Consider the following 11418-nt stretch of genomic DNA (forward strand, 5'->3'; position numbering starts at 1 on the left):
AGGTTGAGTCATCATCCCTGGATGGGATGTTTAAGAAACAATTAGATGTTGTACTAGGGGATAGGGTTCAGTAAGGAAATATTGGTGGGGGAAGGATGGTTGGACTAGATATTCTTGGAGGACTTTTTTCAACCTTGGTTATTCCATGATTCTATGATTTTTAAATGCCTGCCAGATTTTTGTTGAATAGAATTGTCTGAAAAACAGCTCTTTGGGTGTGTTAAGATAAGAGCTCAATCTTTGGGCAGTTATGTCTAGTCTACATTTAAAATTTATTTCTTATAAACAATAATTGCCTTCAGAATAAACAAATTTCCTGAAATAGTAATTTTGACCCAGATCTTTTTAATACATCATTGCACTTCGTTGATGCATGATTGCATGATGGTCATGCAATGAGATACAGCTGTGTGTTGCCATTATACAGTTACCCACATTTACTTGAAAAGACTTCCTCTGAAATCTCCTTTTCTTGTTCTACTAGTTATATATGAGCATAGGAGTACTAAATCTTACTGCATTGTCACTTAAGATAGTCTGAGGAAAATACATACATCCCGTAAAGATTTCGCAGATTAAAGTTATCCTTCAGTATCTAGGGTGCATAGGTCCTTCCCAGGCAAACTAGCCTTGAGGGAAGACTGCTGAGCCTCCAACAATTTTTTACAAGCAATTGATCCACTCTAATAAGATTAGTTCTTCAGATAACCCATGACTCCCTGAAAATGACTGTACGAGTGTTTTTCTCCAAAGTTCCATACGCAGGCAGTATCAAGAGTGTTTTCAGTGTCTGCTAGAAAGGTGTTTTTCAAGAGTGATGGTGAGAGAGTATTAATGAAGATATTTTGAAGCTAGTGAGAGTAAAATCTGTAATGCTCTAGTGAAGTACATAATCTTCTGAAAGAGAATCCAAACAGCTAAGAAGTCATCTTCTACACAGTGATTAATTCCCTCTGGTGCAGAACAATATCCAGAGATTATGTTCCACTCAACCTCTGCATCTCCAGGTAAAGTGTGGAGAGTACATGGAAATATGGTTATTCTTAGTACTCTTTTCCAACATTAATGATCCTATGACTCTGTAATACTGTGTCACACTACTCAAAAAGATTGGGCCTACAGTGACAGTCATTGATCTGTCCTTTCACAAGAGCACATTTTTCTTAATCAATCCACATTTGGGAACATTCAAATGAGAATAGGATCACCATTGGGAGAGTGTTGGGAAGTGTATTCTCTCAAATGTGTATTCTCTCAAATGTCAGAATAATCATAGAATCATAGAATCATTAATGTTGGAATGACCTCTAAGATCATCTAGTCCAACTGTCAAGCCATTATCATTATGTCCTCTTAAAGAATCATTACAGATTGTCTGAGAGTTACTTCCCTGGGATAATCCACAGCACAAAAAGAAAAAAAAAAGTCATCTTCTTATGCAGTAGGAGTTCATGGAAGTGGTAGCAATTCACCACCAGCAAGCAGACTGTTAGTCCCCACGACACTCTGTGCCATGTTAAGGATGTGTAGAGACTCTGGCATAAAATTTGTGATGTGTCTCAATCTGTTCTTCTTCCTTGGAAGAAGATAGCTGACAGGTATTCAGCAGCATCTGCTGATGATCCTCATTATCAGCAAGTCCATATTAGTTTCACGTAACAGTAAACAGAAACAGTCACCTTTGGCATCTATTTGCATTCTACCTGCTCTGTCAGTAAGACAAAATAATGGTACAAAGTGGGAGCTAGGAATTAGTAAATTTATTCCACCCAGTTATTTGCATCATCTTTCTTCCTTTGATGACTGTGTCCAGATTTCGGAGCTAAAGGTGAAAGGACTGCACTGGAAATAGTTCCATAGTAATGGAGCCTCTCCTAAGGAAAATGCTTCTGTGAAAGACAACAGTTATGTCACAGCATGAAGATTTATGTTTCTTCAAATACTTTCACTTCTTCCTCTTTAGTCTGTTTTCCTGATATACCATCTTGTTGTAAATCTATCTGCATCATTACCCCCATTCTCCTCCCACAACCCAAAAAGTTGTACATCCTCTAGCCAAGTTCAACTACATTTGATGGAATAGTAGAAGTCCACTTCCACAGGCTATGTCCATGTTGCTTTTTTTCACACTTACAGTATTTCTTTCTTGATCTTATTTCTATTCTAGAAAAACAGCATGATAAGTCTTGCATTCCTATCATCCTTTCGGTAGTAGGGACAAAAATGATCCTCAAAAGTTGCATGTGAGTTACTCATGAGCATTGGCTTAGTAGACCTGAGATGTTCAGAGTTTCATTATTGGCAAAGAACAAATGCTGACTGTAAGTTTTGCCCATACCTTTGGAGAGAGAATCAATCACAGTGTAATGAAGCATTGAAGCCATCAGTTGTTACAAAAAAGACTTGCACCATAGTGTTTACTCCACTAAAGCATAGCACTTTGCAGCTCACTATATCTGAACCACCACATCTTTTGAAGTCTAACTGAGTCAGATTAAGTCTGACTGTGCTCATGAATTTCTGTCAAAGATCAGGGTCCAGATAATCTTTCTTATAAGGAAAAACAATGTGTAATCAGATAAAAATACAAAAGACTTTTGCCAGAAATTTGCCTGGAGAAGCTGCTTTCTCATTTGCTTGAATACTTGATTACTTGAGTACAGTCCTTCCAAGACAGGCATAATTGCTAGGCAGGGAATTGACTTCACATCCTTGTCCAGATGATCAACATTTTTTGCCCTAACAGCGTGTTTCTGTCAGTGGCAGGGTTGGCAGCCTCCAGAGCATGAGTAAAATGAACCTCTTTGCAAAATGAGTGGGTTTCCTTAGCCACAATGTGACATTTCTTCTGCATACCAATTGTGGTAGCAGGCATACTGGTAGTTTCTTTTCCTCAACTAGTATAGGTGCGAGTTATGTTTATTCATAGACATAGAATCATAGAATCATAGAATCATAGAATTATAGAATCTTTTGAATTTATAGAATCATGGAATCATTTGAGTTGGAAGGGACCCTGAAAGGCCATCTAACCCAACTCCCCTGGAATGAACAGGGACACCTACAGCTTGATCAGATTGCTCAGAGCCCCATTTAACCTGGCCTTGAGTGTCTCCAAAGACAGGGCATCCATCACCAGCCTGGGCAACCTGTTCCAGTGCTTCACTATCCTTATCATAAAAAGCTTTTTCCTTATATTCAAATCTCTAAATCTCCCCTCTTTTATTTTGAAACCATTGCCCTTTGTCCCACAATAACAGACCCTGATGAAGTATTTATCCCCTTCCTTCTTATAGCCCCCCTTTAGATATTGAAAGGCTGCTACAAGCTCTTCCAAGAACCTTCTCTTTTCCAGGCTGAAAGCCCGTCCTTATAAGTGAGGTGTTCAATCCCTTGGATCATTTTTGTGGCCCTCTTATGATGCACTACAACAGATCCATGTCTCTTCTGTGCTGAGGACTCCACATCCAGACGCAATACTCCAGGGCAAGATTACCTCCCTTGCCCTGCTGGCCTCACTGCTCTTGATGCAGCCTCAGATACGACTGGCTTTCCCCCATTTCCCACTTCAAACCACCCTCTCGAGGGCTGTGTCATAGAGCAATTGCAGGTGAAGACTGAGGCAAGAAAGTTTTTGGGTATCTTAGCCTTCTCCTTGTCTGTTGTTATCAGCCTGCTTGTATTGTTCACTAGGGGGGATATGACCTCTCAGACTCTCCTTTTAGTTTACATACCTGTATCTTATTCTTCTCTGCACCCCTTCCAAGTCCAGCTCCAACTGGGTCTTGGCTTTCCTGACTCTATCTCTACACAACCTAGCAGCATGTCAAGCTATTTTTTTTTCATCTTTTTTCATTTTCCCCACTTTTCTCCTAATCTTAACCTTCCTAAGCATTTTGTCTCAAAAACATCTCGTGAGCAAGTTAGTCTACTGCAGGCAGAAAATAATGAAGAAAACACAGTATTCTGAAAAACAAAACACAAATCCACCAAAGAACAATTCCTTCCAAAAGCGAATGACTATTAAAAGGACAAAGGGTCCAACAAACCCTTACAAAAACCATCCGACTACTCAAAGAACAAGAGCAATTAGTAAAAATGAAATGTATTTACCAGAGAGAATGGAAAACAGTGTAAGGTTTCATTTGCTGATCTTCAAGCATAGGGATGCTAGGCATGATGTAAGACTAGCCAGAAGAAATATGAGCATTTATGTGCAAAAAGACAGCATGAGATGAGAAAGTATCTCCTCTGATGGATTTTCTGATTGCACTGAGCCACCCAAAATGTTAAGACTGCTATTTTTATTATTTTGCCCACTATCTTGGCTGGAGATTTAGTGGACACCATTTACAGAGATGATAGGATATTTAATTTCCAGAACAGGTTTCTTTTGGCTGACTCTTTTCTTCTTTTAACTTCAGCTTATATCTAATCTTGACCATCAATACCATTGTATAGCAGAGCTCTTTCTATAATCTGCTCAATGAAAAAAGTCCCCAGTAATGAGCCTTAGAAAGTTCTCAGTTATTCTCCAGTGAAATTCATGTCTCTTGAAGCATTAAGGTGATGGCTGAAGGCTGTATGACACTTCAGTGAATGTTCTTCTAACCTTATTTCCTCACAAAATAATCTTATGCAACTCTCATGCACAAGAACAGTAACTACGTGCCCAGTCATCACTTGCATCTGATAAGGAGGCACAATTTGCTAATATAGTAATTTCTTCCTCTGTAAAAACTGTTTTTGAGTGAGAACAACCTTCAGTAAGTATGAGAGGGGCCATGAAATTCTTTTGTGTTGAGTCAAAACTGCACTGGAAATCAGTGCTCTGCTGTTCAACGAATATCAGAACTTTAAATAGTGTGTAGAAACCATCAAGGAAAATTAAGAGAGGACAGATGTTAAAAAATGTTCATATACTTTAATGAAGAATGTCTGTTTGTCCAAGCATTTGCAAATCAGAAAGAAAGACAGTTAAATAGTATGGAAAAAAGGGGAAGGGGAGGGGGAGGTGTAGGGAAAGAGAGGAGAAGGGGAGAGGCGGAGGGGAAAGGAACAAAACAGGAAGGGGAGAGGGGAGGGAAGGGAAGGAAATCATTTTTATATTTATTTTAATGATGATAGACAGGAGAAACACATGAATATGACATGATTTTTTCCATGGTTATAATACTGATGGTTATTGGGCAAACTGGCAATCATCCTAAAATTTTCTAAGAACTAGTACAAAGTTGGAGCCTTTTTCTTCACTTTTCTATGGTTCTCCATTCCAAGATGGATTTGTCTGAATGAATTACAGATCTAGCTAACATGTTACCACATGACTCCCTAATCTGCTTCTACATTTTGAAGAAATAGATTCTTCAAGCAGTTTGCACGCATCTAAGAGCTGAGAAAAAAATAAATCTTCCTTTTCCCCTCATTTCCAATTCAGTGGGGATCTGACATGAAATCTGCAGAAGCTTAATGTCTGTGCCAAGAGGAAAAGCAGGACATGGATAGCAACAGAATTTTATGTGTTCAGCTAACAACCACTTAAATCAAGCATTTCCTGTGCTTAACTTTTGTAGTGGAAGGATGTCCCAGTCAGCCCTGGCTTCTAGTGATAACAATTCAAGTTTCAGGATTGTTAATAACACAGTGGCTTGGATAGATTAGGTATAGGTGAGTCTGAGGACAATGTCTAATTCCAGTATCCTAGCAAACATACTGAACTCATCTGTATTCCTTATCCCTAAGCTACAAATAGGTGATATCCTCCAGCAAGGACATGAGGTGTGCAGTAGTGTAGGCTTACTTCTCCAAATAGAGACATATTAATGTCTCTAAATCCCAATGCCCAGTAACACTAGGGCAGGCCCCTCTTCTCCCAGGCTATTGGGTGAAAAGTAATGGCCTTAAGTTGCATCAGGGGAGGGTCAGAATGGATATTAAGAAAATTTCTTCTCAGAAAGAATGGTAATGCACTGTAACAGGCTGCCCGACAAGGTGGTGAAATCAATGTCCCTGGAGGTTCAAGAAATGTGGAGATGTGGCTCTTGGGGAAGTAGTTTAGTGGGCATGGTGGGGATTGGTTGATGGTTGGGCTTGATGATCTTAGTGATCTTTTCCAGTCTTAATGATTCTACCATTGAAAGGGATGGGAAAAAAAGAAAAAGAAACATCAAACCTGTTCTTCTCTTTTCAACCCTTTCAGCCGATGTAGATAACTGGAAATGGAGATCTTGAGGGCTGCTTTCATTAGGAGAGGAAATACAGCATCGCAGCATTGTGTTAAGATCCCACACTTCTCAGTGAGGAATCCCTTGTTTTGTGGTGGCTTAAACCAACTCTATCACTATGGAGATTTAATAGTCTTGTTTCTCAGACGCCCTATAGATTTGCAGCAATATGATGTGTTACAAAAAATGTAGCTCTTCAAAACATATTATTAATGACATCAGTATTTAATGACAAACTATCTGTTTAGCTAAATGAACTTCTCTGCCTCCCTGACTGCATGAATTTCTGAATTCCTGTAAAATGATGCTTACTTATGTAACTTGAATGCTATTACTCTCTTTACTCCATCTTCATTGGTATCAAAGGGAGAAAAAATGAAAAAGTTGAAAAGTATATTTCTTGAGACCATTTCCAGCTAAAATGTTCTCTGAGAAAATGTTTGCTTAAGCCTGGGTTCAGGAACTTAGTATCATGTGATACTGAAGTGACAAAACCATACTGATTTGCTCCTTTTCCCTCAAAACACTTTAATTTAAATTTCTGTTATATGCTTAATAAAAAACTGCTGTTTTTGGCTGCACCCCTTGATTCCATTTTCCTGCAGGGGGAAAAAAAAAGGAATTTTTTAATATCATTTTATCTTCTGGACTCCTAACAAGTCTTATTTTGTCAGCAAAGTACAAGGAGAAAGCACAATTTGCAGATGGCATAATTTGAGGAATGCCTCTCAATTCCTCCTCCAGTATGTAAAATCTTCTCAGCAGCAGACTGTCCCACTCCTACTCTTGGATTTCAAGAAGGTTTAGTCTTATTATTACTCTTGCTAACAGAAAACACTGGAATAGATTTTTTCTTATATCATTGAAAAGAGTGAGTTGCATCTAAATGTAAACATTTAGATAGTTCACACTCATTTCAGTGACATTTTCCATTTTGTTATGAAAAACATTTCCACTAGCAAGGTAATGAAGATTTTTGCAGCTTATTTTACTTTTTAAAAGCTGTACCTTTTCTCTTCTTTTGGAGAGCTTGGTTTTCTCACTTTTAACTTCATGCAACCTGTCTTTTCTCAATGGAAATTTAAGAAAAGGGAAGTGACATGAAAGTGGATTTTATTACATTTTGCCAATGCTGCCTCTTGTTCTTTTTTCAAGTGGAATGACAAGGTGTAATTAAAAATTTATGGCAGTGTTAATATAAATGTGAATGAAACATTTCTCTTATTTTTCTCCTTTAAAAAGCTAAACTATTTCAATTAGATGCCCCAGAAAAAGTGTTTTCTGTTTGCTTATCCCTTCCTGAAGTCTAAAGGCAACCAAACTTAAACTATTCATCACCTGGAACGTATGTTTTCTTTCTTGTATTTCATTTTTTTTCCCTGTTCATGTGTTTTTCCTTAAGAACTTACACAGTCAGCAGGTAATTTCAAAATCATTTGTGAAGGTGGAAAATTTCTTAAAATTCTGCTAACTTCCAATAAAATGTATGGCTCAAAGAAATGATAAAAGAGAGAGGTGTGGAAAGTGTTGGATGTTAGGAAAAATTTTCTCCCTGAAAAAGTGGTAATGCACTGGAACAGGCTGCCCAGGGAGATGGTAGAGTCACTGCCCCCAGAGTTGTTCAAGAAAAGTGTAAATGTGTCACTGAGGGACAAAGTTTAGTGGGCATGGTGGGGATGGGCTGATGGCTGAACTAGACGACCTTAGTCATAGCAACCAGTGGCATTTGGGGCATAATCACTGCTCTATATCTACACTAGAAGAGAAAAATCAATGTCCTGTGATCTGTCGGCTTACATTGCAGAGGTTATCAGTATTAGGATAAGGGGAAATGGTTTAAAATTAATATGGGGTATATTTAGACTAAATATAATTAAAACATTTTTTGCAGTAAGGGTGGTGAGGCACTGGAATAGGTTGCCCAGAGATATAGTGGATGCTCTGTCCCCGGAGAAATTCAAGATAGGCTGGATGGGGCTCTGAGCCACTTGACTGAGCTATAGGTGTTCCTGTTAATTTCAGGGAGTTGAACTAAGTGTATTTTAAGAGTCCCTTCCAACTCAAATGATTCTATGATCCTATGAAACTCAACTCTGGGCTAGGTTGCTGCTATTGCAATTGTTTTGTTCCTCTCCTTTCAAAGATAATGCAGAAAGCAGTTCCTAGAGATAACTTTGACTTCAAGAGCTCGTGCTTTCTAGCAAAACATCTAAACAAACCACCCCTTGATGACTAATGCATTTCTGTAATTGTGCCTACCAGCTATTCCTTTGACGTTCTGTTCCATAAGTGAAGGTGAAGGGAAGAAATTCAGTCCCTTCCTTCTGTCTGACTCATCATGGTGGCGAAGTTTTGACATCAGAGTCCAGCCCCCCGGAAACTAAGCACTGTCGCAGATGCAGTCTGCCTTTAAAAATGTGTCAGGTGGGTGTAGGAGGCATGTGATTGTTAAAATATAATAATAGTGCCACTCCCAGTTATTAGGTAGCCCACTCCATAGTCAGCTATGATAGGAGCAGAGAAACAGGAAACTTGATGTCAGAGAGATGATGCAGAAGGAGCGGTTATTGCTACCTGGGTACCTCAAGAGCTAATTAAACTCAAAATTCCTCTCCTGTTGTATTATCATATGAATGAGATCTAAAGAGAAAATAACAATGATGAGCTGGCTTCAGAATGAGAACTGCTTCAGCTGTTCATTTGCACTGACGGACGTTCAGGGAAGGGTGAAAGTGAAGAGTGAAGATCCTGACAACTCCTCTAGTTATTTCTAGTTCTGTCCTAAGTGACATGTAGTGATAGACCAAGGAGGAGTGGCTTTAAACTAAAAGAGGGGAAATTTAGTTTAGATGTTAGGTAGAAACTCTTTGCTCAGAGCGTGGTGAGGCACTGGCACAGGTTGCCCAGAGAAACTGTGGACACATCATCTTTGCAGGCAGTCAAAGCTGGGTTGGATGGGGCCCTGGGCAGCCTGACTTGGTGGTTGACAACTTTATCCATGAAAGGCTGTTGGAACTAGAAGATCTATAAAGTCCCTTCCAAACCAAACCATTCCGTGATTCTGTGATCTGGAATCATAAGAATCTGTCCATTAGGCTCCTGGGTATCATTATGCTCTTGACAATCTCAGCTTTGTTAGGTCATCTTACAGAAAGATTTCTCTCACTCTCTTCTACCTGTATACTGCTGGTATAAATAATTAAGCAGTATACACAATTAAAAACCTGAAAACTGAAACAAAAAACAGCGTGGAAAAAAACCTCCTCTATCAGCATTATTGAAAGAAAAGAGATCTAAACTTTTTTTTAACTCAGAATGAAGTACTCAGACTGTCTTCGCATGCTACTTAATCTATGAGAAGATTGACCATTTATTTTATGAGGAGGTCATTTTTTTAGATAAAAAACATGTTGTTTTGAAATTAATGGTGAAAAAGTTTAGCTTAGAAAATGTCAAAACAAAGGAGTTTGGTATTTTCAAAATGAAACATTTCAGTTAGAAAATATCATGGAGAGATACACTGACATTTAAAAAATTATTACCACATTAATGTTCTGCAATTTTTGGCTAAAACTAAATTCAGTCTAATTCTGGAAAGTTATTATTTCAACTTTAAAAATTAATTTTCTTTTAGGAAAAAAAAAAAAATTCCCAGTGTTCACTCTGAGTAAATTTACAGTCAGTTTAATGAGTATGTACATGAGATCTGACATGCTGGTATTCAATCTAAGGCCAAAATGACATAGCATTCAAGTTTGCTGTGCAATTACAAAGATGTACAAACCATCATCAGTCCAACTTTATTATCTGTGATAACTCCATTACTTTCTGATATATTTCCTTTAAAAATGTCAATTCGATGCCAGAATATTACCTGGACTAGAAATTTGATGGAATTGCCATACGGAATTTTGACCAAGGAGTATAATCTCTCCTTACAGATGGCCACCATTCCTAAAGACAGAAATAAATAAATGAATTCACTTCTACAAAAGATGCTATACTAAGCAGCTCACACTCTATTGATAGTCTTGGGAATTACAGGCTGGTGAGGGTAACTCTGTAGCAAACAAGTGGAATCTATTATCAAGAACAGGACCATTAAGCATATGGGAAGCACTGACTACTACGGTAAGAGACCACTGGAGATCCGGTGGGAAAGATAGGCTTAGACATTCAAAAGCTCCAGGTAAAAAGTTGTTAAAAAGTATAAGATGACACAAGACTGGAGAATATTTTCTTTCACGGACTGACACCTTTTCAAAGGAAAATTAGGGCTGAACGATCAGTTTGTAGGATAGAGAAGATTGAAGTGAAATGCCATAGTGATGATTTCCAGAAGGATCACACAGAACTGCATGAGTCAGCAGTAAGGTGATGTATGAGCATCTGTGTAAATAAATGTTATGTGTCCAGGCAAAATAAACCAACCATACCTGCACGTGACGTGGTTTAGTGTTATGTGATGGGTTGCTGGTTGGACTAAATGATCTTTGTGGTCTTCACCAACCTTAATGATTCTACTGTCCTATGTTGGTGCACTCAAAACTATCAGTTAAAATGCAGGAATAATACCATTGAATTTCACTGGAAATTTTTTGAAATCACTGGTTTAATGTTCCACAGCAGCTAAAAATGCTAACAAATTTCCTGACATCATCAGGAATGGCTTTGAAAACAAGACAGAGGGAATCATTTTGTTGTTACACAAAATTTCAGTACACTCGCTTATCAATTAATCTGTGAAGTTCTGGTCTCTATCTCTTCAGAAAACACCTGTGAAGGTAAGAGAAAAAGAGAAGATCCAGGTAAAACCAAATAGGCTAATCAAGAGTGTGGTGTAAGTACCCTGTAAGAAGAAAGCAATAAATAAATAAATAAATAAATAAACAAACAAACAAATAAATAAATAATTTTTTTAAAAAAAAGGTGCAGAGATCCTTCAGTCCAGAGAGGGAGAAAATGGGGAAGTAAAGAATAAGATTAAGGTTTGTGAAATCATGAAATTGACAAATCGAGTATGAACAGTTTTGCCGTGAGACATGAAAATAAGCAACGTGCTAGTTAATCCAACAGACAGAATATAGGACTTGCTGATGTGTGAGGTGATAGAGTCAGATGAGAAGGTTGAAAAGGAATTAAATTCAAGGGCAACAGCTACTCAAAACAGATACCACACACACACACACACAAA

The sequence above is a fragment of the Meleagris gallopavo genome, chromosome 3 (genome assembly GCF_000146605.3).
Source record: "Meleagris gallopavo isolate NT-WF06-2002-E0010 breed Aviagen turkey brand Nicholas breeding stock chromosome 3, Turkey_5.1, whole genome shotgun sequence".
Lineage (NCBI taxonomy): Eukaryota > Metazoa > Chordata > Aves > Galliformes > Phasianidae > Meleagris > Meleagris gallopavo.